The sequence below is a fragment of the Gekko japonicus genome, unplaced genomic scaffold (genome assembly GCF_001447785.1).
Source record: "Gekko japonicus isolate JY-2015 unplaced genomic scaffold, Gekko_japonicus_V1.1 scaffold677, whole genome shotgun sequence".
Lineage (NCBI taxonomy): Eukaryota > Metazoa > Chordata > Lepidosauria > Squamata > Gekkonidae > Gekko > Gekko japonicus.
This window is the reverse complement of record NW_015159730.1, coordinates 573,521-600,967: the sequence shown is the minus strand read 5'-3', so window position 1 is coordinate 600,967 and position 27,447 is coordinate 573,521. Positions and strand designations below refer to the sequence as shown.

General features: G+C 45.9%; 1 protein-coding gene across 1 annotated transcript in view; it reads right to left on the bottom strand.

Moving 5' to 3' along the window:
- GTF2IRD1 (GTF2I repeat domain containing 1) overlaps window positions 1-11,330 on the bottom strand; it is a 189,378-nt gene extending 178,048 nt beyond the window's left edge. Inside the window, exon 1 of the mRNA XM_015427957.1 lies at window positions 11,220-11,330. The gene's annotated coding sequence lies outside the window, so the exon portion shown is untranslated. The remainder of the gene's footprint in view (window positions 1-11,219) is intronic.
- Between the last annotated feature and the right edge of the window lie 16,117 nt (window positions 11,331-27,447).

Here is a 27,447-nt window from a genome sequence, read left to right as displayed (position 1 = left end):
GTGCTAATGAGCTGTGCTGTCAGGGTTGTGGCCTAATATGCTAATGAGTTTCTGCTGTTGGGTGTGGCCTATTATGCTAATGAGTTCCTGCTGGGCTTTTTCTACAAAAAGAGCCCCCTGGGTAAAAAGATCTTGGGGTCCTAGCAGATAGCTCAATGAAAGCATCAACCCAGTGTGCTGCAGCAGTGAAAAGGGCAAACTCTACGTTAGGGATTATTAGGAAAGGGATTGAGAATAAAACAGCCAATATTGTAAAGTCCCTGTACAGATCTATGGTGTGGCCTCATTTGGCATACTGTGTCCAGTTCTGGTCACTGTATCTCAAAGTGGACATTGCAGAGCTGGGGGGAAATACAGAGGAGGGCAACCAAGATGATTTAGGGGGTTGGAGCACCTTCCTTCCCTATGAGGAAAGGTTGGGACTTTTCAGTTCAGAAAAGAGACAACTAAGGGAGAACATGATGAAAGAGGTTTATAAAATTATGCATGGGGTAGAAAGAGTTGACAAAGAGGAATTTTCCCCCCACTCCCCAAACACTACAACTCGAGAACATCCAATGATGCTGATGGGAAGCAGATTCAGAATGGAGAAAAGGAAATACTTCTTTACACAGCAAGTGATTAAAATGTGGAATTTGTTGCCAGAGGATGTAGCGATTGCCAGAGGAATAAACAGCTTTAAAAGGGGATTAGATAGATTCCTGGGGAATAGGTCTACCCTGTTTGCCCGAAAATAAGACCTACCCCCAAAATAAGCCCTAGCAGGATTTCTATGCATTTGTGGTATAAGCCCTAGTGTGTCTTCTTGAGAAAAAATAAATATAAGACAGTGTCTTATTTTCGGGGAAACACGGTATTAGTAGCAACTAGCCATGGAGACTGAGGGGAACCTCCACATTCAGAGAGGCACGACACCCCTGAATCCCAGAGCCAGGAGGCGATATCAGGGGAAGGCCTCAGCCTCTATGCCCTGTTGTTGGCCCTCCAGAGGAACTGTGTGAGACAGGATGGTGGACTAGATAGACTATTGGTCTGATTCAGTAGGGCTCTTCAAGGCTATTTTTGGGCAGGAACGCACAGGAACGGAGTTCCGGCTGGCTCCTGAGTTGGCCACGCCCAGCAGGAACTCGTTAGCATAATAGGCCACACCCAACAGCAGAAATTCATTAGGATTGGCTACATTAGGGGTGTGTGGCCTAACAGGCAAAGGAGTTCCTGCTACAAAAAAAGCTCTGGGTTTTGACAACAAACAAGGTCAACAGAATAAGAAGCAAAAGGTGGGTGTGGCTGGATGACCACACTTCTGGTAACACGGGGGTGCGGCCTAATATGCTAATTAGCTGTGCTGTCAGGGGTGTGGCCTAATAGGCTAATGAGTTCCTGCTCTTGGGTGTGGCCTATTATGCTAATGCGTTCCTGCTGGGCTTTTTCTACAAAAAAAGCCCTGGTTCTTATTATATTGCATGTCTTTTATCCTATGCTACTGGAGGTGCATTTTGGGAGGGGGGAGAATTCCTGTCCAGAAAACAGTTTTAAAATATAGTAAACAAACAAGTAAGCTACAAAGGGCAAACCTTTTTAAAATGTCAAGTGAGGAGCCAAGAAAAACCCTGAAGATGGCGGGTCCTTCTTAAGGCTCATTCTTTTTAAGGACCTGTTGTAATTGGCTCAGCTTGTTTCCAATGGCTTTGCTTGACTGTTTTAATTGTAAGCCGCCTAGAGCAGGTCTCAGGAGAAGCAGCAGATAAATTTTCCGAACAAAAATCTCCTGTGTCTACACACCTGGGTTATTTATAACCACATTGATGATGCTCGCAGACACCTGCTTCACTTGCAAGGAGGCTTGCCGACTATACAAGAAAATGTTCTATTGCTGGATCGAGTGCCCGGTTTTGGCTGTTTTAATATAAGGACTGGATTTTTGCCTGTATATAGTGTTCTGAAGGCTTGTGTACATTACGAGTGCTTTATGAAATTTGATGAAGTTTTTGAAGAAGAGCTATCGAAACGAAGATTGAAATCCGGAGTTTTCGTCCTGTATCTTCTGTTTCCTTTGTAGAAGAAGAAGAAGAGAAGAAGAAGAAGAAGAGATTGGATTTATACCCCGCCCTTCACTACCCAAAGGAGTCTCAGAGCGGCTTACAAACTCCTTTCCCTTCCCCTCCCCACAACAGACACCCTGTGAGGTGGGTGGGGCTGAGAGAGCTCTTGACAGAAACTGCTCTTTTTCAAGAACAGCTCCTTATCAGAGCTAGGGCTTGCCCAAAGCCATTCAGCCAGGTGAAAGTGGAGGAGTGGGGAATCAAACCCGGTTCTCCCAGATTAGAGTCCGCGCACTTAACCACTACACCAAACTGGCTCTTATATACTTGTGTATTACATGATGTAATTTTGCTATTACTGATATACGTGGTTTCTTGTTATTCCTTGCTAGTATTCTGTTATATAAACGTTTCACTTTTGTGTATATTACTTGGGCACTCTTTGGTCTGCGTTATTTCTACAGTGTTTGCTTGTTTCATGATTTCAGTGTACTGTGTTATCACACTTGTTTTTCTGTTGTCACTTGCAAGGAAACCATATGGACACATGACGTTGCCTTTAACTGAGTCTATCAAAGTCAGCACTGTCTACTCTGACTGGCAGTAGCTCTCCAAGGTCTCAGCTAGATCTGCAAGGCCTGCTACTGATTTTTTTTCCACTGGAGATGACAGGGATTGGACCTGGGACCTTCTGCATGCAATGTAGATGTTCTACTCTGGAGCCAAAGGCTAAAAAGTCAAGTCCAGACGTTAACATGCACACCCCTTAACACATGAGGAAGCACATCCAGACATTACAGTTGCTTTTTGGATTATGGGTTCCTTGGAAGTGCTACTTGGGTAATATAACAATCCTACCCAGCGGTCTCGAAAGCAACCTAATTGCAAGTAGGTAAATGGGTACCCACCCTTAGAGGGGTGGGGGGCACCCTGTGTGGTCGGCTGAAGATGGCGGAGATAGTGGAGACGGCGGCAGTGGCGGCAACGATGGCGGCGGCGGCGATCCTGACGTGGATGGCATTGGTGGTGCGGCGAGCAAGGCGGCGGCGAGCAAGGCAAGGTGCGCGTTTGAGCGATCCCTGGCGGCGGAGATGGAGTACACCGAGGGCTGCCGTGAAGAGAGAAGAAAGGGGGGCGTGCGCAGATGCCGAGTTCCGGCTCAGCGGAGCCGGAAAGGACGTGGCCGGGCTGGAAAGTAGGCGGAGCTGCACGCCTAAGGAGGAGATCGCCACCACTGAACGCCGGAGACGCCAGAGAACGCCAGAGAAAGAACAACCCGCTGGACCAGGAGACCCGACCATGCCGAGCCAACGGAGAAACAGCAATAGCCACCACAGAGGGGGTGCCGGTAGGTTGTCCCACCCCCCCCCTTCATACATTGTGGCCCTAGCTAGGAACACAGGTGATTAGCACCAGAAACCCTGTAAGCCGCTCTGAGACCCTAGCCATGGGACAAGAGCGGGATATCAAGTCTAATGTAAATAAAATAAATAAAAAATCCATCACACTGGTTAACTTCCCTGGACTTCTGGGTGGCATACACAGAGTTCCTCCCCCAGAGTTTGTTCTCACAGCAACCCTAAATGGTAGGTCAGGCGAAGAATGTGTAACTGGCTCAAGACTACCCTGTAAGCTTCACCCCCATCACAGTGGCTTAATCTAGAATGGCTACCTCTGGATACCAAAAATTCTGGAGTCTAGAGGAAGATCCCAGAGTAGAAGGAACAGGTAAAGTCAAGCAGGTTAGAGCAGTTCTCAGGACAGGGCCCAGTACAAGATCCACCCGTTCAAATAAGCTTTCTCTTTTTCTCAAAAAGAAAAAAAGTTGTAGGAAGAAAGAAATGGCTTTTGCCGTTGCAACTGTCACCCCCAAAAAATAAAAATGGGGAAAGCTAGTCTTTCGGGAGAGAGGCAGTTGGCAACCCTATTTGAACCACGCCTAGTCGGCACCTTCTAAAACAGGGTCTCTGTTTGCCAAGATGAATGGGCATACCCCTCCAATGGGAGGAGGAGGAGGAGGAGGAGGAGAAGGAGGAGGAGATGGAGGAGGAGATGGAGATGAAGGAGGAGATGGAGATGGAGGAGGAGGGGGAGATGGAGGAGGAGGTGGAGGAGGAGGAGATGGAGGAGGAGGAGGAGATGAAGGAGATGGAGGAGGAGGAGGAGATAAGAACATAAGAGAAGCCAATGTTGGATGAGGCCAAAGGCCCATCCAGTCCAACATTCTGTCACACAGTGGCCAAAAATACCAGGTGCCATCAGGAGGTCCACCATTGGGGCCAGGACATGGAGATGGAGGAGATGGAGATGGAGAAGGAGAAGGAAAAGGAGAAGGAAAATTGGATTTAAATCAGTTCTTTGTCACCAATGGGGACCAGTGTTCCCTCTAAGATGAGTGAGCACTGGCGCACAGTTTGTTAGCCTCCGGCTCACACATTTTTGTCTTCGCTCAGAAAGGATGGCTCCAGAGCAGATGAATTTATGCAGCAGCCACATCGCTTGCTCACAACTTTAATGCCAGTAGCTCACAAAGTAGATTTTTTGCTCGCAAGACTCCACAGCGTAGAGGGAGTATTGATGGGGACCTAAAGTGACTTACAGCCTTCTCTCCTCCTCCATTTTATCCTCACAACAGCTCTGTGAGTTGGATTCGCTTGAGAATGCAAGTGGCCCCACATCGACTACCACACGTCCACGTCAGAGTGGGGATTCAAACCTGGCTCCCCTGGCTCCTTGTCCGGCGCTCTCACACTACACCCCACTGTACCTAATGCCAAAGATTGCTGCTTAAGGCCTCCTCATTCAGACACTGCTACACATTTCAAACGGCTCCACTCTTCCTGCAGTTCTGCTATATTCATTTACTCGGTAACCACCTGCCAGAAAGGGGTTTACTTGCCGGTTTAAAAACATACTTGAGGGGGGAAGAAAAACCATAAAATTCTCCTAAAATAGATTCAAAACAATCCAAATATAACTCAGCAGCTGTAGTATGCGAAATGACAGGCTGCCCACGACATGGGGCGTTAGCACTCATGTACGTGCACGCACGATCGAGGAAGACGCATCCAGCTCTGAGATTTCGCTTCTAGAGATTCTGAAGGATGACAGCTCTAAGACTCTGCACGGGGGGGGGGGGGGTTAACAAAGCATCCTCAAGTAGGAGTAAAAACAGGGACAGCAATTTACCAAGGGAAGGTACCAGAAAATGAGGGGAAAGGGAACACGGGTGACGGCCCCAGCAATTCGGCACAAGCAGTTAATAAACGATGCTCGAAACCAGAGTTCTGCTAGTAAGCACGAGGCTTAATTTACACATTCTATTTCTGCCAAGGGTCAGGGTTTTCGTTTTTCAAAAACCTTGCGCTCCGTGTCCCTGTAGAATCTTCCTGCCACTGCTGCCGTCAGGGAGGCGGTACATTTCTTTCAGGTGTTCCATATCACAGGGTTCAAACCAGGTACCTTCCGTGTGTCAGAGAGAGGCCTCTGCTCCTCACACTGCCACTAGCCTCTGGAGAGAAGTGCAGGCTGTTGAAATTGAAATGCAGGCTTCGACCCAGACACCTTGTGGTTCTGGAAACCAGGTGATCCTGGGGGGCCCACCCGACACCACCGCCTGCTATAAAAAACCCCTGTCTCAGTTCTCAGTGTGGTGTAGTGGTTAAAGTGACGGGCTAGAATCTGGGAAACCCAAGTTCGAGTCCCCATCCGTGCCATGGAAGCTTGCTGGGTGACCTTGGGCCAGTCACACACTCTCGGCCTCACCGACCTCACGGAGTTGTTGTGAGGAGAAAATGGAGGAAGGGAAAATGATGAAAGCCGCTTTGGGGTCCCCGTTGGGGTGAAAGGCGGGATATAAAGTTTTTTTAAAAATTGGTGCTTCAGATACCCTGTCCCAATTTTGGGGCCTAAACATCAGACAGGGGGACACTGGATCTTTCCTCTTGTCGATATCACCATCAAATTCACCAAGGACAGTTGCATTAGGGATAGGGTTGCCATTCCCCGGTTCCACATGGGGGATCCCCCAGTTTTGGGGGCTTCTGTCCACTGCCAGCAGGGAAAACCCCGCCCACAAGCAGCGATGTCACCGTGTGACGTCCCCAATTCACCAATGTCACACACATCAAGTGACACTCTGGTTTTGGGGCAAAACTCTATGGTTTGATGCCAATTTTACCATAGAGTTTTGCCTAAAGACCAGAGCGTCACCCCCAACATCACAGACATGATGACGTCACTTCCGGGTGACGTCAGCACATTGCACGACAGTGTTGGTGCAACCATCCCACCTGGCAAACCTAATTAGGGAGGACCTCAAGACAGCTCCAGGAGAAGAGATTTCAGACGGACCAGAGTTCAGATGAGAGATGCTCCCTCTATGCTGTGGAGTCTTGTGAGCAAAAATTCTACTTTGTGAGCTGTCGGCATTAAAGTTGTGAGCGAGCAGTTTGGCTACTGCATAAATTAGTTTGCTCTGGAGCCCTCCTTCCTGAGCTGAGACATAAATGTGTGAGCTGGAGGCTAAAAAACTGTGAGCTAGCTCACACTAACTCAGCTTAGAGGAAACACTGGATGAGACTAGATTACCTGAAGACTTGGCTTGGGTTAAACTGTCACCTCTCTTCTGTTGATAGATTCTGCTTGGATCTCAATCTTAACTCTTGATAGGCTAGGAGCTCTACATAAACCTCTACATAAACCCATTTCCAGGTCTAGTCAATATAGACAACCCTGAGAATTCTGTCAGCAAACTATGGCCAGTCCAGCATGCAATAACTATAGATCATTATGCGCGGGAACAGGGCATGTTGCACAGACAAGAACGACAACGCTCGAGAAATCTTGTGTGAAAGGACAGAGAAATCATTCTATATCCTGCTCTCTCAGCCAACCTTGCACTTCTGTCCCCCCCCAAAAAAGTCAGTACTATTAGCTGACAGACTCAGCCGGAATGTTTGTGAGTATTCCATGACACTGCAACACTTCAGCCAGCAGCTGGACTGGTGGTGGCACATGCAGGCAGGGAGGTGACAGAGAGCTTTTAGTGTGTTACATCTACGTTTGTTATGTTTATTTGATTTCTATCCCACGCCATTTCCTGCAAGCAGGACTCTGGGTGGCGTACAACACAATATACATAAAATCATCATAATAACTGCATGGTAACAAAATACCTATAAAACAATGAAATTAGATGACCTCATATGTCTGTCCCACGAAGTAGGTGGCTGGCTGGAACACAATCCATACTCCCTCACGGAAGATAGGGGAGGGGGGAAGAATATAAAACATAGAGGAGTGGAGGAAGAACTCATTTGTGTAATATGATGCCACTGGTGGGTATTGGTAGGGCTGTTGAAGTCAGTGATCGTTTCACAGCAACCAACAACTGTAAAAAAAAGCCAATCAGGTTGGATCCTACCAGCTTTTGCCATTCAGTCCCGACCCCCATGTGGATATTGCCCACACTGGACCCACGATCCCTGGCACAGTCGTTACAGACGCAGAAAGGCCTCTGCTACCTCCTGTCATCTGTGGAATAGCTAGCAGGATCCAACCCTATGTATCAATGGGGAGACAGCCTGGTCCAGTGGAAACGCTATCGCCGTCAGGGAACACCAGGCAACCAACTCTAAGCTGTGAAGTCTTGTGAGCAAAAATTCTACTTTGTGAGCTACTGGCATTAAAGTTGTGAGCGAGGAATTTGGCTACTGCATAAATTAATTTGTTCTGGAGCCCCATCCTTTCTGAGCTAAGACAAAAATGTGTGAGCCAGAGGCTAAAAAACTATGAGCTAGCTCACACTAACTCAGCTTAGAGGGAACATTGCAGGCAACACGCTTTCTCCGCTTCAGTTCCCCTTGAGAGCCAGTTTGGTGCAGTGGTTGAGTGTGCAGACTCTGATCTGGGAGAGCTGAGTTTGGTTGCCCACTCCTCCACTTGCAGCTGCTGGTGTGACCTTGGGTCAGTCACAAGTTCTCTCAGAGCTGTTCTCTCAAGGGCAGTTCTCGAAAGAGCTCTCTCAGCCCCACCTACCCCACAGGGTGTCTGTTGTGGGGAAGGGAAGGGAAAGGGATTGTAAGCCGCTCTGAGACGCCTTTGGGTAGTGAAGGGCGGGGTATAAATCCAACCTCTTCTTCTGCTTGTATAACATGCAACCTTCCCCAGGTTTGCTACGTACACAGAGAGAAACTTTGATGTTGACACCATAAATCCATTGCTGCTCCCTGTTATTTATATATTATATAGAACATTTCACTTGCAAAAATGCTTTAATATCCATCTTATAGAATCACAGAACCATAGAGCTGGAAGGGGCCATACAGACCATCTAGTCCAACCCCCTGCCCAATGCAAGACCAGCCTAAAGCATCTCTGACAAATATTTGCCCAGCCTCTTCTTGAAAGCTGAGAAGAAGAAAACAACCATGATGTATTATGCCAAAAACATCTCCAAAGACTAGAAATTTCAGTTTACTGGAAGCAATTCAAACGCCATCAACACCAACGAACCATGCATGTTATATCTCGTTTCGTGTATAACGTTATCAAAGTGGGTAGCATTGAAATACAATATTAATCCATTTGACAAACTCTCTAGTAGGATCTCATAGTGACACTCATTGGGGAGAAAAGCATGGTATAAGTTAACTAGATAGATAATGCCACCAAGCCAGCTGCCTGATCTTGGGTCTTGTACTCCCTTTCAGCTTAACCTACCTCGCAGGGTTCCTGTGACGATAAAATGAGGAAGCACGCACACTGCTGAGCTCCCCGAAAGGGGGGGGGGACAAATATATACTAGAGAGACATATCCACAGTGGACTAGGATTAGGGAGGTAAAGGTTTCCCTTCCTCAAAAGCCAGTCGAATCCGACACTAGGGATGCGGTGCTCATCCCCGTTTCCAAGCCGAAGAGCCAGCGCCGTCCGAGGACGGTTCCGTGGTCATGTGGCCGGCATGACTAGACGCCGAGGCATGATGTTTAAAGTACATTAAAAGTTTAGGTGCTGCACAATATGTATATATATATATTTATTTATTTATTTTAAAAAAAAGGTTTTATTGTTCCCATTTTACAGGGTGGAACAAAAGCGACTCACCCAGTGAGTTCACGGCAGAGACGAGAACCACTCTCTGATCCAAGACTCCTAACAGTGGGTTCACTCTCCCCTGACAGAGAACACAAAGGTGAAATATTCACCCTACTTGCCACGGAGGAAGGTAACGAACCCTCTGGCCTCCTGAGCCAGATCCATTACCCATCATAACGCAAAGGGGAATTTAAAACTTCCATCCCAGGCCGCACCAGTGCTTGAAACGTGCAGGCGCATTTGACATGCCACAAGGAATCCCACAGAAACTTTTCTATGCCTAGCTCTCCCTGCCCAAATGCCTTGCTAGGTTCGACTTGCTAGGCACCACAATCTCCCATCAAGTGATTCTCTCCCCCCAACACCTCTTGCAGAGCGAAAACTCCCTCCTTTCCATGAAGACTACACCAGTCAAGGGACGGCATGAGGGAGGCATTGCTCTGCGTCTGGTTAGTGGTTTTGTCCAAAAAAGTGAGGGAGTGCCTTGCCGGTTAAACCACTTGTTTCTATTTTTAAACATGCCTCTGTGGTTCCACTCTTCTCCCCCCCCCACCCGCCGCCTCTCCGTACGCATGGATAAATGCGTTTTGTTTTTTTAAAAGCCTCCTCTTCTCGCTAAAGCATCACAAACCCCAAACAGTGCAGCCCACGCGGCACTGTGGGGCCCACGCCAATGCCAATTTAGAGATGGGGAGGCAGGGATGCTCTATAACAGAGCCATAACATCCTTTTCCCTTTTTTTTTGGAAAAACAGAGGCTTTCACATGCAAGAACAGTCGGCACGCATGCACCCCATGGCACAATCTTCTCAGCATTTAAAGTGCCACTCGTTTTTTTAAAAAACAGCACCGTTATCCTCTGCATAAAGTAGAATTCTGTGGCTAAACCAAGACCATTCTGCACCAAAAAAAACCCAACTTGGGGCGGAGGAGGCTGACAGTGCTTCATCCAAGCCAAGACTTATCCAAAGCTGATCCACAGAACCCTCCATCTACGACCACCCTCCAGAGAAGAAAGCCTCTAAGCATGCACAGAGTGCCCTTCACTCGTTCTGGATCTACAGCAAAGACAGGCCCCACATGTGGGTGGGGACATGTTTAGTGACTTCTAGGAAGGTTCGAGTCCTCTTATTTTGCATTCGTACACACAGTGGATCCTCCTAACAATAAACACAACTCGCCCGTTAAGGGTTTTAAAAAAAGAAGAAGAAGAAGCTGGGCATGTACAGAAATAATCCGGTGAAAATCGTCGTCGTCGTCATCGCGATTCATAACAAATCCACACCAAAAAACTTCACGTTAATGGACAAACCTGTGATTTGCAGGAAGCACTAAAAAGATTAAATTATTGGGGTGGGGGGTGTTGCTGAAAAGCTGTACGGGGCGGATTGCAGAGGAAAAGAGAAAGTGTTTGAAAGCAAGGAAGTGTCATTGCAGTGGGGGGGGGGAGAGAGAAAGAGAGAGAAATAAGAAAGCAAAAGAGAGGGAAAGGGAGAGATTTAGTAAATGATCAACTCACTTCCCTCTGCCAGGCTCTCTCTCTCTCACTGCCCTCACTGCCCAACTGCAGCAGTGAAGAAAAATATAGATGTCCATGTAATTATACACCCTCCCAGCCTACCAACAAGCAACTTGAATTAAACTGCCTTCCCCTCTGCCAAAAGGGGGGGGGGAGAGAAGCAAGAGAGAAAAATACTGCAAAATCCATGCAAGAACCAGAACAAATCCCCCCCCCCCATATCTAGATCGTGGCATACAGATTTATCAATGAGGTCCTAACAGGCCACCTCCCAGTCGGAAGACCCCCCTCCCAAAAAGAGCTCCTTTCCCCCTATCACCCACCATTTCTTTAATTTCGCATAATCCCAACATCTCTCCCCCCCCCCGCCCGCATCACATCTGCAACCTGCAAAAAAAGAAAAAGAAGAAGAAGCCACACTGAATAATATAAATCAAAAGACTTATGATGCAACGGTGCGATTGCGGGGGGGGGATGTTTCATTCCCCCCCTCTTTGAAATCTGGGATTCCCCCCCCCCGAGGGGGGGTTTAAAGAAAGGGGTGGTGGAAAGTTTCTCTTACCGCAGGGATGGGATCTCTTCCAGCTCCGCCCGGATTGCAGGCTTGAATTAATCTGCGAGGAGGAGGAGGAGGAGGAGAAGGAAGGAAGGAAGGAGAGAACAAGGAGGAGGAGGAGGAAGGGGGGATTGAGGGGGGGGGTAATTCCCACCCTGGCCGTTTAGGGGGGATGGATGCTGAAGGGAGGGGGGCGCCGGGCCAGACAGGGGGGCCCCATGCAGCCACCCCCTGCTCCCGGGGGCTGCAGACAAACCGAGGGGGAGGGGGGGGAGGCTCTTTGTTCTATAATCCCAGTAAGATTGCCAGCCATTCGCCCCGGCTCTAATCCCAGCCCCGCTCAAGAGCCGCATCCATTGGCTGCCATTTACATACAGGATTAAGAGGCAGGCAGGCAAGGCAGGCAGGCAGGCAGGCAGATCTGCCAGCAGGCAAGCGGCGCCTGCACTTTGCAGTTTCCCCCTCCTGCCCTCTAGACAAGTTAATGCAGCGGGCAGGAGGACGAGGAAGCCAGCCCGGCCCGGCCCGCAGGGGTGGTAGGAGGGGGGTAGAGTTTGCGGCAGTCGCTCGGTGGGGATTGGCGGGGCAGGGGCCGTGCAGCTGGGGAGCCCTCGCTCCAACCTGCGCCGGCCAGTGCATGGAGGAGGAGGACATCAACCTGGTTGGTGGGCTATTGGTGTCATCGCACTCACAGATGCCAGCCTCCAGGTGGGACCTGGGGATCCCCCGGAATGACAGCTCATCTCCAGGCTACAGAGATCAGTTCCCCTAGAGAGAAATGGATGAAGAGGGATTGGGTTTATACCCCGTCCTTTACTACCCGAGGGCAATGTTCCCTCTAAGCTGTGCAGTCTTGTGAGCAAAAGCTCTACTTTGTGAGCTGCTGGCATTAAAGTTGTGAGTTAGCGATTTGGCTGCTGCATAAATTAGTTTGCTCTGGAGCCATCCTTCCTGGGCTAAGGCAAAAATCTGTGAGCCGGAGGCTAAAGAACTGTGAGCAAGCTCACACTAACTCAGTTTAGAGGGAACACTGCCCGAGGGAGTCTCAGAGCGGCTGACCATCTCCTTTCCCTTCCCTTCCCCTCCCCTCCCCACAACAGACACCCAGTGAGGTAGGTGGGGCTGAGAGAACTCTGAGAGAACTTGTGACTGACCCAAGGTCACACCAGCAGCTGCACGTTGGAGGAGCGGGGGATCAAACCCGGTTCTCCCAGATTAGAGTCCCAGCTCCTAATGACTGCACCAAACTGGCTTTGGAGGATGGACTCTATAGAATTGTACCCCACCGTACCCACCCATCCCCTGCCGGTGTCCAGGGGGGAACTGGTAACCCTTCTCACATGAACATATGTATCAGACTGTCAGTCTATTGAGGTCGGTATTGTCTACTCAGACTGGCAGACACTCTCCAGGGTTCCAGGCAGAGGTCTTTCCCATCATCTACAGCCTGGTCCTTTCAACTGGAGATGTCGGGGATTGAACCTGGGACCTTCGGCATACAAAGCAGAGGCTCTGCCACTGAACCATGCTCCCCCCCCCACTCACACACTGTCCATCCTCCCAGTCTCCCAGCAACGTTGCCTCCAACTCTGTTTTAATTAACCTTCCTTCCCTCCACCAAGGGGGAGGGGGAAAACAAGAGCAAAATCTGAGGAAGACCCCAGACCCCCCACAGTGCCAGGCCGCCTCCTGGTTTGAAGATCATATGTGTTTATCAGGATATTTATACCCTCCTCATCTCCTCAACCATGACCTAAAGGCAGCTTACATCAGTCTTACTTCCTGCATTTTATTTATTTGCTTAAAGCATTTTATGCCACCTTTCCAACCAATCAGGGTCCACAAGGCACTGAACATTAAAAAAATTAAAACAAATATACAGTTACAGTTATACAATAATTCAATTAAAACACATAAATAACGACTCTGGAAAGAGAGCCAGTAGTCATTATTTGGGCCAAATGAAACAAAAAAGTCTTCACGTTCAGGCCAATGACACGGATAGAGGGAGACAGACGAATCTCCCCAGGGAGGGAGTCCCAAAGTTTTGGCGCCATGACCGAGAAGGCCCTTTCTTGGATCGCCACCCACCTAGCCTCAGATGGCGGGGGCAACCAAACTCAGGCCGCCAAGTATGACCAGAGTAAGTGGGTAAGTTCCGCAATGTTCACTAACCTCATAACAACCACCCTGTGAGGTAGGTTAGGATGAGATAGCGTAACTGGCCTGAGATACCTTTGAGGGTACTCTATTGTGCAAATACACTGCTGTGTTGACAGCCTCACCCCATAGGCTATTTGGTAGTCCAGAATGCATAAGCATTGCCCTACACATGTCCTGGATTGTTCTGTTCAGCTTTTCAGAAGAGCCATTGTGTTGAGCCGAGTGCGGGATAGACACTTTGTGTGAAATCCCTTCAAGTTCTAGAAATCTTTTAAATTCTGCATTGCAATATTCACCCCCATTGGTGCATAAGCTTTGGGTTGCTTGGCCAAACTTGTTTTTAATTGTGGCCACATAGCATTTGAATTTATTGAGCGTCTCATCCTTGCTCTCCATCATATATACAAAAGTATGTTTTGTTTTGCTTTCAGTAAAAGTCACAAAGTATTTGTTCTCGCCACAGGATGGCACTAGTGGGCCAACAAGATCACTATACACAGTCTCTAGGAATGTCTCATTGTGAGTAGTGGACTTGCCAGTGTACTTTGGAGCAGGTCCTTTTGCTTTGAGACGTGTCACATCTCTCCTTTGCCTTGTCACAACTTACAGCAGAAATTCCACATTCTTTTAATAACTTTTCAACACTCTGCATCCCACGATGCGAAAACTTCAAATGCCATGCATACAAGCAATTCCGATGCCTACAAGAGTCATTGCCAGTTTGATAAACTTGTCTCTTATCAGCATCAACAACTTCTGAGTCTCCACTAACATCCACAAGATAATGAAATCCATTTCTCTCCTCCACTTCAGATTCAATTCCAGACATTTCAGCAACAATGTTACTTCCTTTCCTTCTCTTAAGCAATGCTTTATGATTACTCTCCATAAGTCTTTTGGTTGAAATCAAATTATCAGCTGCTTCAGGAATCAGCGCCACATCATTTAATTTAACATCCATCACTTCTCCAGTTGTAGTGAGGAGCTTGATTGGCACTGTTCCAATGCCCTCTACATTAAGAGGTTCCTTATTAGCTTGGCACACTTCAAGTCTATTGTTAGTATCAAGTTCACAAAACAAATCCTTATATTTGCATATGTGTGTACAGGATCCAGAGTCTACCAAAAACACTCTCTTATTTTCATCATCATCACCACATAACCACTATTTTCATTCCTCTGAGCATTTCTCTTAACATTGGCTGCATTGGGATTTTCCTTTGTCTGAGGTTTAAAACCTTTGTGGTTGCTATAATTTCCTCTTCCACCAGGTGTTGCTCTTTAAGTCTGAACACATGCACCAGTGGACTTTTGTCTGATATCCCTTTTAAATTCACAATTTCTGGCATTTTTAAATTCACAGTCTCTGGCCAGATGATTTTCACCACATATAAAACATTCCGTTTTCTTTTACCTTTTTAATCTGTGTGCATGTTTCAAACTCAAAACAGACGTCTCATTAGACAAAGCAGCCTGACTAGTTCTGGAGTCATATTCTTCCTTTAAAACTATCAACAAACCATCAAGCATTAGATCCTTTTGGTGTCTTAAAGACATTGCTAGTCCTCTGTAACTTGTAGGGAGTCGTTCAGTATAGCAGCAATAATGTCTAACTGGTCAGGAGTCTTCCCAAGTTCTTTCAACTGATTGTAAGTCCCCATTAGCTTCTTTAATTGATCAGGTAAAGAGTCACTTTCCTTTACTCTAAAGTCAAAGATCTGAGCCTTCAAGTAATAAATCTTACTGGTCATCTCCCCTCCATACTTGTCTTGCAGGTGTTCAATCATCAGTTTGGAAGTTTCTATTATATGCAGGCTAGGCACATAATGGCAATTAACTGAACCCATAATCAAGGACTTGGCATAGCCATCTAGTCTTCTGAAGGCACTTTTCTCTGGCTCACTTGTAGGGACTTCCTTTGTTATAATATCTTCAGCCACATATATTTGCGGTCTATTCTTTAGGGAGCTGAGCCACCAATTAAAATTATGCTGGGTCAACTTGAGTGAACCTAACCCCCCTGGGTTGAGAGCTCCAGCTCGGAACATACTCACATCTGTAGTAGATTCAGAAGACGTGCTTGGATTATAGGGCTACCAAACCGCGGTGGGGGATCCGCACATCTTCACAGGATCCCTGTCGCGGGGGACAGCGATACGCGTTGCGCCACCGTTGCCAGGATGTGACGCTATGCGTCGTTCTGGCAACGGGACTCCAAACCGCCCCGTTGCCAGAGCGACGCGTAGCGTCACATCCTGGCGACGGCGGTGCAACGCGTATTGCTGTCCCCCGCGGCAGGGATCCTGTGAAGACGTGCGGATCCCCCGCCGCGGCTTGGCAGCCCTATTGGATCACTCATTCTGATCTGCAGGCTTTAGCAGGCACTCACAGGGTTAATCTCCTCTTCAGAGCAGGAAGCAAGAGCAAGTGGAAGCAATCGGCTTCTCCTGTTCTCCTCTGTAGCTGGGATTCCAAAACGTGCAAAAAACTTCAAAAGGTTCAAAAGGTGTGCAAGCTAGCGTAGATGAGATTTCTCTAATCAAGCAAGAATTAGAGTAATCACCCTTTCTCAGCTGCAGCTTTGTGTGGTAGAGAGAGTAAAGAAAAATTTGCAGGAAAAAACCCAGGTCATTTTAAAATCAAGCCTCTCAACTGCTAATTAGCTCCTAACCTTTCGCTCTTGATCAAGTGAGCATTTGAAACTTACTTCACTTAAGCATAGCAGGCAAAATCATTTAACCAAACCATCCAAATCTGCTACCAGAATATGTTGGAAAAATTGGTAAAATAGTAAAATATCCAGAGATTGCAATGGATCTTTGCTTCACTGAAGAGGAGGCACGTTCTTCTATGTAAAAATCTTTATTTCTAAGGGAAGGGTTCACAGGAAATCTACAAAACAACAAAGACACCTAAGACTACATCTCTACACTTTGACCACACGGTCTACAACAATGGAGATGATGATTCTTCATGACCCCCAGAAGGGAATGACCTGAATAGATTAACCAATGATTGTTAGTAAGTAGGCTTCAGTTTCCCGTGCTTTCCTCCTATTGGCTCTGTGCCAGGTTCCCTTCCAGGTCAGTCTAAACAATAGCACCCAAGGTAAACACACATTAACCCTATAATTACTGAATTTTAGACCTTGCAACACAACTATTTCTAACAGATGGCACACAAAGAAACACAAGTAGTAAGTCACAAGTAAAAAATCTTAAATAGAGAAGAGCAGGCCCAAGCACTCTGGTCTTGCCTTCCTGAAACCACTGAGTTGTCTGCAAAGTACAAACAAGGTAGCTAACAAATTAAAACATACATAATGAACGCACGTCTTAAAACTTAGAACGAACCCCCCCCAACACACGTCATTAAATATGCAGAGGAAGTGCCTGCATGTATGCACCTTCCCCATGATCAGTGATGTTGCTTTCTGTAGTAATATTGCTGATCAAGGGAAAGCAGCAGCATGCGCGCAGGCACTTCCTCCGCGTGTTCACACCATACAGACAACTCCTGAAATCACAACATTTCATTCTAGGGAATGAATGGTTGCAAACATGGATGCAATCAGTTCCACCCGATATCCATAACCTGATAAACACCAATGAGAGGCCCGCAGGATTTGATTTACCACATAAAGTATGGAAGACGGCAAATAGAATACGAACAGGCTTTGGCAGTTGTGCAGACCTCTTGTTTAAATGGGACAAAATACCAGGACCCAAATGCAAATGTTGTGCAGCCCACCAAACTATTCTCCATCAGTCACAGTAATGTGAGCATTGTGCTTTCCAAGGAGATGTGACGGAGCTCTTTTAGCTCTCCCCAGCTGCGACTGAGTGGATTGAAAATATAGATAGTATTTAGGGGGACAGCCCAATTGGTCTGCATACCCATTGTACCTCTTGGTTGAATATTTTATATTATTATATACTTCCTGTGTGGGACTCTGCCATACGACGGATAATAAATAATCCTTCTCATGCAGTGAGTCAAATTGCAGATGGGTCATCTACACAGGACTGTTTGGTGTAGTGGAGAACTGGGTTTGATTCCCCAGTCCTCCACATGCAGCCAGCTGGGTGACCTTGGGTCAGTCACAGTTCTCTGAGAGCTGTTCTCTCAAGAACAGTTCTATCAGAGCTTTCTCAGCCCCACCTACCTCACAGGGTGTCTGTTGTGGGAGAGGAAAGGAAGGAGACTGTAAGCTGCTCTGTGACTCCAAGTGATGGGTGGGGTATAAATCTCATCATCTCCTCCTCCTCCTGCCTTTTAACAATGGAAGGCAGTGGTAGCCAAAGGAAGAACAGCAGTTGTGAGAATTCGGCGTAGACATGCTAACAGAACACATTCAAATACATTTTGGGCACCTCCCAGGAAGAACCAGGTGGTGTCAAGTCGTGACTGAGTCAGGGCATTCTAGGCAAGAGACAAACTGAGGTGGTTTTGCCATTGCCTTTCTCTATGTGGTAGCCTCAGGTGGTCTCCCATCCAAATACTAACCATGGCCAACCCTGCTTAGCTTCCAAAGCTGTGAGGAGTTCAGGGCACAGCTCTGCAAAACAAGAAGTTTCCCAACTCCAACTGGCATGCTGGATATGAGCCGAACCCACAAGTGATCAAGCACCCCTGGAGGTGACAAGAAGCGAACAAACCAAGGCTATGTACAAACTGGAATTTGTTGTTGTTTTTAATATATATATGCCAAATATTGGAAAATAATGGAAATACCAACGAAACAAGAGTACGTGAACAAGCTATTTGAAAGCTGTGATATATTAAAAACTGTGATATATATATTAAAAACAACAACAAATCCCAGTTTGTACATAGCCTTGGTTTGTTCGCCAAACACACACACCCTTTTGGGCAACAACCATGAAATTAAGCAGACTCTGGAGCACGAAGGAAGACAGGAGGGCCTGGCGTGATGTGGTCCACGGGGTCGCAAAGAGTCGGACTCGACTGTGCAACTGAACAACAGCAATATACCCTTTTGTACCCTTAGAACCCTTTATATATATATAAATTTTAGAAAACAAAGTAAAATATAGAGGGGATACAAAAAGAAAAGAGGGATTACATAAATTATATATATCAAGATTATTATACATTGCAGGATATATAGAACAAAAAAGTAAATATTACTCCCTAACATCCCCTTCATTATAGTTTTTAAGATATTTTCTATAAAATACAATGGCCCTTACTTCAAACATTTTGAATTTCAACTAACTAATCTATTTCTGCAACGATATCATTATTGTCATCACGATTGCATATTCTACATTATATGTTTCATCGTTTTGACATACAAACTGAGGTTTGTTGCCTGATGAAACCAGCATTTATTTCATAAACCATAGTTTAAACAAACCATCCTTAAGTGTCATTTTGGCTAAGAAAGACCAAAAAATCAGGGTGAGCCAAAATGAGAGAGGTCTGGCGGTTATCTTCTGTTTGCTTAAGCCAACGATTACTGTGACCAAATGGCGGCATCTCCAGTGAAGCAGCAACAGCCCCACAATGCCTGAGGTCAGGATGATATTGATCCATCTTTAATAAAAAAAAACACAGCTGAGCTTATAACCAAAAGCATCTCTCAATCAATTCTTTTTTTTTAATTCCCTCAATTTAATTAAGAAACAGGGCTGCGGAAAGCAGAAGAATGGCCAATGACGCTTCCAGGAACAGACGGACTTACAAAAGACATCACTGTCTTCTGGGGAGTATTTTGGGCTGCTGCAAATAGTTGGAACTTATGTAACCGGAGGGAGGGAGGGAGCAGCTGGCTCCCTCCTACACAGCTTGCAAAGAGGCCATGAGATAGGGCATGATCACTTGGTTCTGCCTCCGACACAGATGGCAGTGAATGACCTTGGTCATGTCCATTCATCTTTCTGCTGCTTGGTCCTTGCTTTGAAGAAGAAGAAGAGGAGACTGGATTTATACCCCGCCCTTCACTACCCGAAGGAGTCTCAGAGCGGCTTACAAACTCCTTCCCCTTCCCCTCCCCACAACAGACACCCTGTGAGGTAGGTGAGGCTGAGAGAACTCTGACAGAAACTGCTCTTTTCCAAGAACAGCTGTGCCAGAACTATGGCTTGCCCAAGGTCATCCAGCCAGGTGCAAGTGGAGGAGTGGGGAATCAAACCCGGTTCTCCCAGATTAGAGTCCACGCACTTAACCACTACACCAAACTGGCTCTCAGTTTTGACTTTGGTGTCAAGTAACACAGCTTATGAAGATGTGGAATGATATAGTGTAGCTCCATCTCGTCAAATCTAGGAAGCTAAGCAGGGTCAGTACTTGGATGGGTAATGGCAAGCCACCTCTGCTTAATCACTTGCCTTGAAAACTATAGGGGGTCTCCACAAGTCGGCTGTGATTTATTTATTTTTTATAAGTACCCGAGGGTACACTTTTATTATTTTTTTCCATTATATACTACAGACATACAAACAACCCCCAACTACCCCCCACAACATATAACATATAACAAGATACTTTATTATTTCTCCTGCTTATTAAAATTTCTAAATTCATTATCTATTTTACTAAGCTTATCTTTTCTGCGTTCTCAAATTACGACATTTATCTATCAGTTACATTTACATTATAGCAATCGTAGACCAAGTTTTTTGAAAAGTCCATTCTGTACCGGCTCTCATCTCAAGTGTCAGTTTGTCATTTTCCGCCGTTTCAAATAGCTTGTTCACGTACTCTTGTTTCGTTGGTATTCCCATTATTTTCCAATATTTGGCATATACTATCCTTGCAGCTGTCGACATATGAACTATCAAATACCTATCTGCTTTATCAAAGTCTTTCGGAAATATATTCAATAACAGTATCTCTGGAGTAAACGGGATATTAGTTCTTATTATTTTTTCCATTATCTCATGAATCCATCTCCAGTACCTCTTTGTAACATCACATAACCACCACATGTGATAAAAAGAACCAGTCTTATTTTTACATTTCCAACATTTATCAGCAGGGGTCGTTTCGTAGAAAAAGAGCTCCAAGCCCCATGAGGGGGCCGCCGGTGGACCTGCAAGGCCGGCGGGAGTGCAAGGAAGCCCCGCAAAGGCCCTCCCTGGCCCCAGGCAGGCAGGGGTGGGGAGAGGCAGGGAGGAAGCAACTTACCCTCCCTCTTCTCCTGCCTCCTCCTGGCTGAATGAGGGCCGGAAGCGGGGCAGCCGAAATGACCTCTGTTTATCAGAGCAATTAACATTTTGTTTAGCTAATCTATCTGGTGTAATATACCATCTATAAAACATCTTATACATGTTCTCTTTATATGACACAGCATTAGTTAGTTTTATATTTTTCCGCCAAATCTGCTCCCACTCTTCAAAAGTATTACGGCCTATATTCAGGGCCCACATAATCAAAGTGCCATCAAATCACAGCCAACTTGAGGGCCCTAAAAAAAAAAAAAGTCGGCTGTGATTTGATGGCACTTTACACACTCACAGCAGGGCTCACGAATGGAGCAACTGTGTAGGAAATTTATTCCTCTGGACACAGAAAGCCAGGTTCTTTCCTTTCCTTTCCTTTTGTACCCTTAGAAGCTCATTGATTCACGAATCTGGAGCAGAAGAAAACTTACTTCTTAGATGTAAGGGCTAAAAGGACTGAGACAAATTTTGCAGTTGTTAGGATTTTAGGATCCTTACCACTGAACAAAAGACCAAGGGTTTCCAGGGTATAGGGGGATGATTTGTTGAATAAAGGCTTAATATAGTAATCCCTCATAATCTCAAAAAATCTGCATTCCAGCAGGGCGTGAAAGGATGTATTGAGCCTGTTTAAGGCCACGAGGGCAAATTCTGTCAGTATAGGGCCTATTCAGAAATCTCCCATTGTAGGTAGAATGTTCAGTCTTGCAAACACACAAGTTCTGCAATAACATGGGATGGTAAGATAGTACATATAGGGGAGTAAAGATTTTGGGTAAGAAAGACAAAAAAAAAATAGGGGCGAGCGTACACTGCGGGCTCTCTGAATCAAACGACTATGGTCAATTTCCAGGGCTCACTTTTTGGTCAGAGAAAATGCTTGGGTTTTGCCCATTTCAAAAATATCATCAATCCACATCCCAACTTTCATCAGTTTCTCATCCAGGGCTTTCATCCAAGTTGATTTGGTATCCCAATTTAAAGTGGCTCACAAGCCATCTTCAGCACAGAGCTGGAACCCAGATTCTACAATACAGTAGATGTGAAAGGGACTTTGGCTCAGGAACAGGTTCCTGAGGAGGTCCCAGGTTCAAGTTCTGGCATCCCCAGAGAAACATTCCCAAGCAGCCGGCAGCATGAGAGACCTTTCTCAGCACGGGACTCTTGAGAATCTCAGCCAGTCAAAACTGGTCATACTGAGAGCCAGTATCTAACTTGCTTTATACCCCGCCCTTCACTACCCGAAGGAGTCTCAGAGCGGCTTACTGTAATGTATTCAATAGCTGCCATTGAATGCATAACTGTATGTGAACAACATAATTAAAATGCCATGTAAAGCTTCGTCCTGGGCTAGGATCCTAATCCATCCAATCGTATTGGTAGCCCAGGAAGAGCCAACCAATCAGGTACCAGCAATACTGGTTGGTATTGTACAGTAAGGCATGGCTACATTAGCCGGGAGAGTTTAAAAAGGCTATCAGATGTTGATCCGTGTTCGAGTTGATGAATAAAGCTGAATCTTTGCTGAATCACTCTCCGACTACTTTGTTAAGTGAGCGACTGAACATCTTCCCCTCCCTGCAACAGACACCCTGTGAGGTAGGTGGGGCTGAGAGAGCTCTGATGGAAACTGCTCTTTTTCAAGAACAGCCCTGACAGAACTATGGCTTGCCCAAGGTCATCCAGCAGGTGTAAGTGGCGGGATGGGGAATCAAACCCGGCTCTCCCAGATTAGAGTCCGCGCACTTAACCACAAACCACTACACCAAACAGAGCATGGGGGGCCTCTGAGGAAGAGCTTCCAGGTAAGGGCTATAGCGCCATTGAAGAGAGCATGTTTTGCATGCAAAACAACTTTGATTAAGTCCCTAGAATGTCCACTTAAAGTTTTTGCTCATGCCAGGCTCTCCATCAACAAGCAGGGAGTTGAGTGTTCAGTAAGTGATTCAGATTCATCTAAGTGAATTCCAATGTCTGGTTTGCCTGCCTGCAGGGCTTCCTTGCAGCTGCTACCCTTCCTACCCTGCCAGTTTTTTAAAAAATGGCAGAACCAATTTTAAGCCCAGTGGCACCTTTAAGACCCACAAAGGTTTACTCAAGGTATGAGCTTCGTGTGCATGCACACTTTGTCAAATACACTGGAATGGAAGGTGACAGTTCAAACTTATAGACAGAGGCTGTACAGCAAATTAGCATGTCACATGTGATATGCGAAGACAAAACTAAAAAACAAGTTAAGATTATAAAGTCAACAGTTGTTTTGATTTGATTAAGGGGTAGGGGACAGTGAGGCAATAAATATGTCCAAACAGCAGATAAATGTGTAAAGGTATCCTTTCTAATTGTGGGAAGTAAACCAAGACTTTGTTACTAGGAAGTAAAAAAAGCACTTAGGGGTGGGCCATGGCTCAGTGATACTGCATCTGCTGAAGAAGCAGAAGGTTTTAAATTCAGATTAATCTCCAGGTTCTCCAGGGTTGTTTTTTTAAATCACATAGTAGGTGATGTGACAGACTTCTGCCTGAGACCCTGGACTGCTACTCCTAGTCTGAGTAGACCATACTGACCAAAGTCCTGGTTCAGCATAAAGTAGCTTCAGATGTATAAAAACAAAAACCAATTTGAGATTTTTTCAGTTGAGACTTACTATGGAGGTGCCCCTGGGTGCCTTTGGCACCTGCCCACGAACCCAGGGAATCTTGCAATCAGTTCTTGCAATCTCTTCTTTGAAGAGATGCTGATGGCTTTCTGGCCATAAAAAGCAGGCAATGCAATTTATCTCATGTAGGTTATTTAAAAGATGCATCTGACTGAGCAGATGCAAAAGGAGGATGAACTACAAGTCATTGTGTGCTTTACAATACAAGTATCGTATTGTAGGACCTGTCCATGACCTTGACAAGTACTGCCTCTTCTCATGTAATTGAGACGATTTCGTTCTCAGTCTAGGTAAAGGAACCATACACTGTAATGAACCAGGCTTGTAGCGCAAGCGGTTCCTGTGCAGCCTCAAAACATCTCAACAGAATGGTGGTCTTGAAACTTCACTGGGGAACATCTGGTCCAATCAGGAGCCTTGCCTCACATGTCATTTGAGCAAAGCAAGTTTGCCTAGCTGAGGTAGCGGATACGGTAAAAGTTCTTCACATGCCTAACTTGAGGTAGCGGATACGGTAAAAGGCCTTTCTCTGTCAGTCAGAGTAGACAATACCGAGCTAGATGGGCCCATGTTCCAACTCAGTAGAAGAAAGCTTATAGTAACATCATATTTTTGTTGTTGTTCAGTCGCACAGTCGAGTCCGACTCTTTGCGACCCCATGGACTAGCTCCCGCCAGGCCCTCCTGTCTTCCGCCGTCCTCTGAAGTTTGCTCAATTTCATGTTTGTTGCATCTATGACACTGTCTGACCATCTCATCCTTTGCCGTCCCCGTCTTCTTTGACCTTCAATCTTTCCCAGCATCAGGGTCTTCTCCAGTGAGTGCTGCCTTCTCATTTGGTGGCCAAAGTATTTGAGCTTCAGTTTCATTATCTGGCCTTCCAGGGAACAGTCAGGGTTGATTACTTTTAGGATTGACTGATTTGATCTTCTTGCAGTCCAAGGGACTCTCAAGAGTCTTCTCCAGCACCATAGTTCAAAAGAATCTATTCTTCGGCGCTCAGCCTTCCTTATAGTCCAACTCTTGCAGCCATACATGACTACTGGGAATACCATTGCTTTGACCATGCGGACTTTTGTTGGCAGGGTGATGTCTCTGCTTTTTATCATGCTGTTTAGGTTCACCATCGCTTTCCTCCCAAGGAGCAGGCGTCTTTTAATTTCATGGCTGCTGTCACAGTCTGCGGTGATCTGGGATCCCAGGAACATGAAGTCTGTCACTACTTCCACGACTTCCCCTTCTATTTGCCAAGGAGTGATGGGGCCGGATGCCATGATCTTAGTTTTTTTGATGTTGAGCTTCAAGCCCACTTTTGCGCTCTCCTCTTTTACCCTGAGCAAGAGGCTCTTAAGGTCCTCTTCACTTTCTGCCATTAGAGTGGTATCGTCTGCATATCTGAGGTTGTTGATCTTTTCCCCAGCAATCTTAATTCCCGCTTGTGATTCATCCAGGCCAGCATCTTACTGAATAGGTAAGTTTATATGGAAGAGGCCAATCCTTAAATTAAGCTGGATTTAGGACATTTAGGTCTTTGGGCTGGAAGTGAGGGAAGCCGCCACTGGACTCTACTGCTTCAGACCAACTGGGCTGCCCACCTGGAAACCAATGTGATTATCATAACAATAAAAAACCATTAGGTTAGATGAAGCTGAGTAAAGGAGAATGGATAGAAACAGACACACTGTTAAGATAAAGGACACAGGATCCAGTTTGAGAAACCATGAATCTGATTAGTACAAAGAAGAAAGGCAAATAAAAAGGAAACCAAAGAGAAATTTTCAGGTCAAAACAGCAAGGCTGAGGCCTGACCTGGATAGTCCAGGCAGGCCCGATCTCGTCAGATCTCAGAAACTAAGCAGGGTCAACTGTGGTTAGTACTTGGATGGGAGATTTCCTTGGAATACCAAGGCTTTATTCGGCCACCTCTCCGAATATCCTCCAGACCCCCAGTAGGGGTCAGTCACCATTGGTCAACATGACTTCCAGGTGCAGACACACGCACACAAACACAAACACACACACCCAATACCAAAAAATACCACCCCCAAACCCAGCAAGACTGAGACATTCAAAATCCTCCCTAATAGAAAAGGGCTATCAGTATCTTGTTTGGTCTGGTCTCCCATCTCACAGAATGTTCACAAACATTCCAACTGCTGAGAGGGAGAAGAATCCGCCAGTGGTGCAGCTGTGAGGAAACTGGGTAGTAAATTTGGGAGGAAATATAGGGTTTAAGTATCTGAGGGGGTTGTACATTTTTGGTCAGAAGAGGGGTCAAAGTAGCAAGAGACTGGGTGAAGAGCAGGTCATAAAACTGACCCGAACAATGGGAGGAGGGGACAGAAACTGCAAGCAGGGAATAGACTCACGCTGATGGTTGCATTGATCCGGAGAATATAAAGTTTATGATTAAGGACCACAGTGACACCTGGTGGTAGATGGAAGCTATGTCAAACCTAAACATCTCCAAAGAATGCTTAGGGTCAGAGTCCCAAGGATCGCTTACAGACTTTATAATTTGGCTGTTTATATCCTACTTTACTCCCCAATGGGGGCCCAAAGAAGCTTATATATTCTCCCCACCTCGTGGTGTCAGGATTTCCTTAAATTAGTCCTTCACATTAAAAACAAAAAGATGCACCCGTGTGTGGAGAGAGGTACTTTCAGCTACAGTGCAGGGATGAGGTAATCCTTTTCCTCCCGGGCCAAACCTGACAGGTCCCCCTGTCTGCTGTTTACCAAGGTGTGAGTGCGGGTGAGGGAGAGTGGAGTATCAAACCCGGTTCTCCAGATTAGAGTCCGCCACTGTTAACCACTTCACCACTATTCCATTTATTAGCGCAAGCAGCAGTCATTGATGGGTCAGTCGTCCAACGAATCTGTCTAATCCCCTCTTAAAGCCAACTTAACTTAGTACCCCTCTTTGTATTGTATGGCAATTAGTCTCACAAGTTAATTGCGGTTTGAATGAAGGAGTGCTCCTTTTGGTCCGGAATCTACTGTCCATCATCAACTTTGTTGTGGGAATTTTAATCCCGTCTGACCGTATTTGAATATACTTCAACGCACATCAATTCCAACCTGCCTTCCAGAATGTGCTTTTAAAAAACATACACACCCTAAGTGCATTTGAAATTTTTTATCTCATCCTCCAATGCAGTCGCAACCTTTCCCCCCATTTTGTATTCACTGTATACCTCTTACGAGACCGAACACGTCACTTCTCTTCCACCACAAGTTTTTATTGGTTTAGTATGAGCTCACCACACTTCAGCTAGCCAGTCTTAGGGCCTGTGATACATGAATACATATTCCGGAGAAGTAGTTACACTTAATAGACTCCCGTCTGTAAAGCTTTTGTACAGAGGAAACAAACAAACAAACAAAAATTTAAGCCCATAACAAAATAGACATTAGCTGTCAAACCAATTTTCTTTATCTAACAAAATGTGATAGCCAAAAAACTGACTAAAACTACAAAAAATTGGAATACATACCACATGGGTAAAAGGTTATCCATTTATTTATTTTTTTACATCTATTACCAGCTTACCCTATAAACTGGGTTTGTTTGTTTAGTGGATTAATAGATCCATACAAGATTAAGTGTTGAACTGCTGGAAAGCCGCCATTAACAATGGAATAATTGGCTTTTCTGGTAAGACGGTTGTATTGGTATCTTGCTTTTGTTTTCACGTGAAATAGACATGCATATCTACCCGGAACCCAAAGGAGGAGGAGGTGAAGACCATACTGGGTAATTGGTGTTGCTCATCTATCGTAAAGAATAATATTAATAACAAAACTTGTGGTCTAATTTCTGGCCTTTTGTATTGCCAGCTTGATCTTGATCTTCAGGGAGATCGCACCCTGCAGTCAAAAGTTTTTCGTAAACTTCTCTTCACCCCAGCAATTCGGTCACCCAAATATTTGGCCGCATGGAGAGATCTGGATCCCAACAACACCAAGTGCTCTTTCTCTCAGCCCCAAACAGCACAATGTGTGTGGGAGGGAAATCACAGCCCTTCTCCCCCACATCTACCAACTTTATTTAGGGTATCACCTGTTCCTGCTGGTGAAGAGGGTATGGTTCACCCGAGATGGGTAGATGGACTGCCATCTGTGTATGAAAAACTTTCGAATTATGATTCTAGGGCAGGACACTTTGTTTAGCCCACTTGTTAAGGGTTTGTCTTCATGGCGGTTCAGTTCCTAACCAGCTCCGG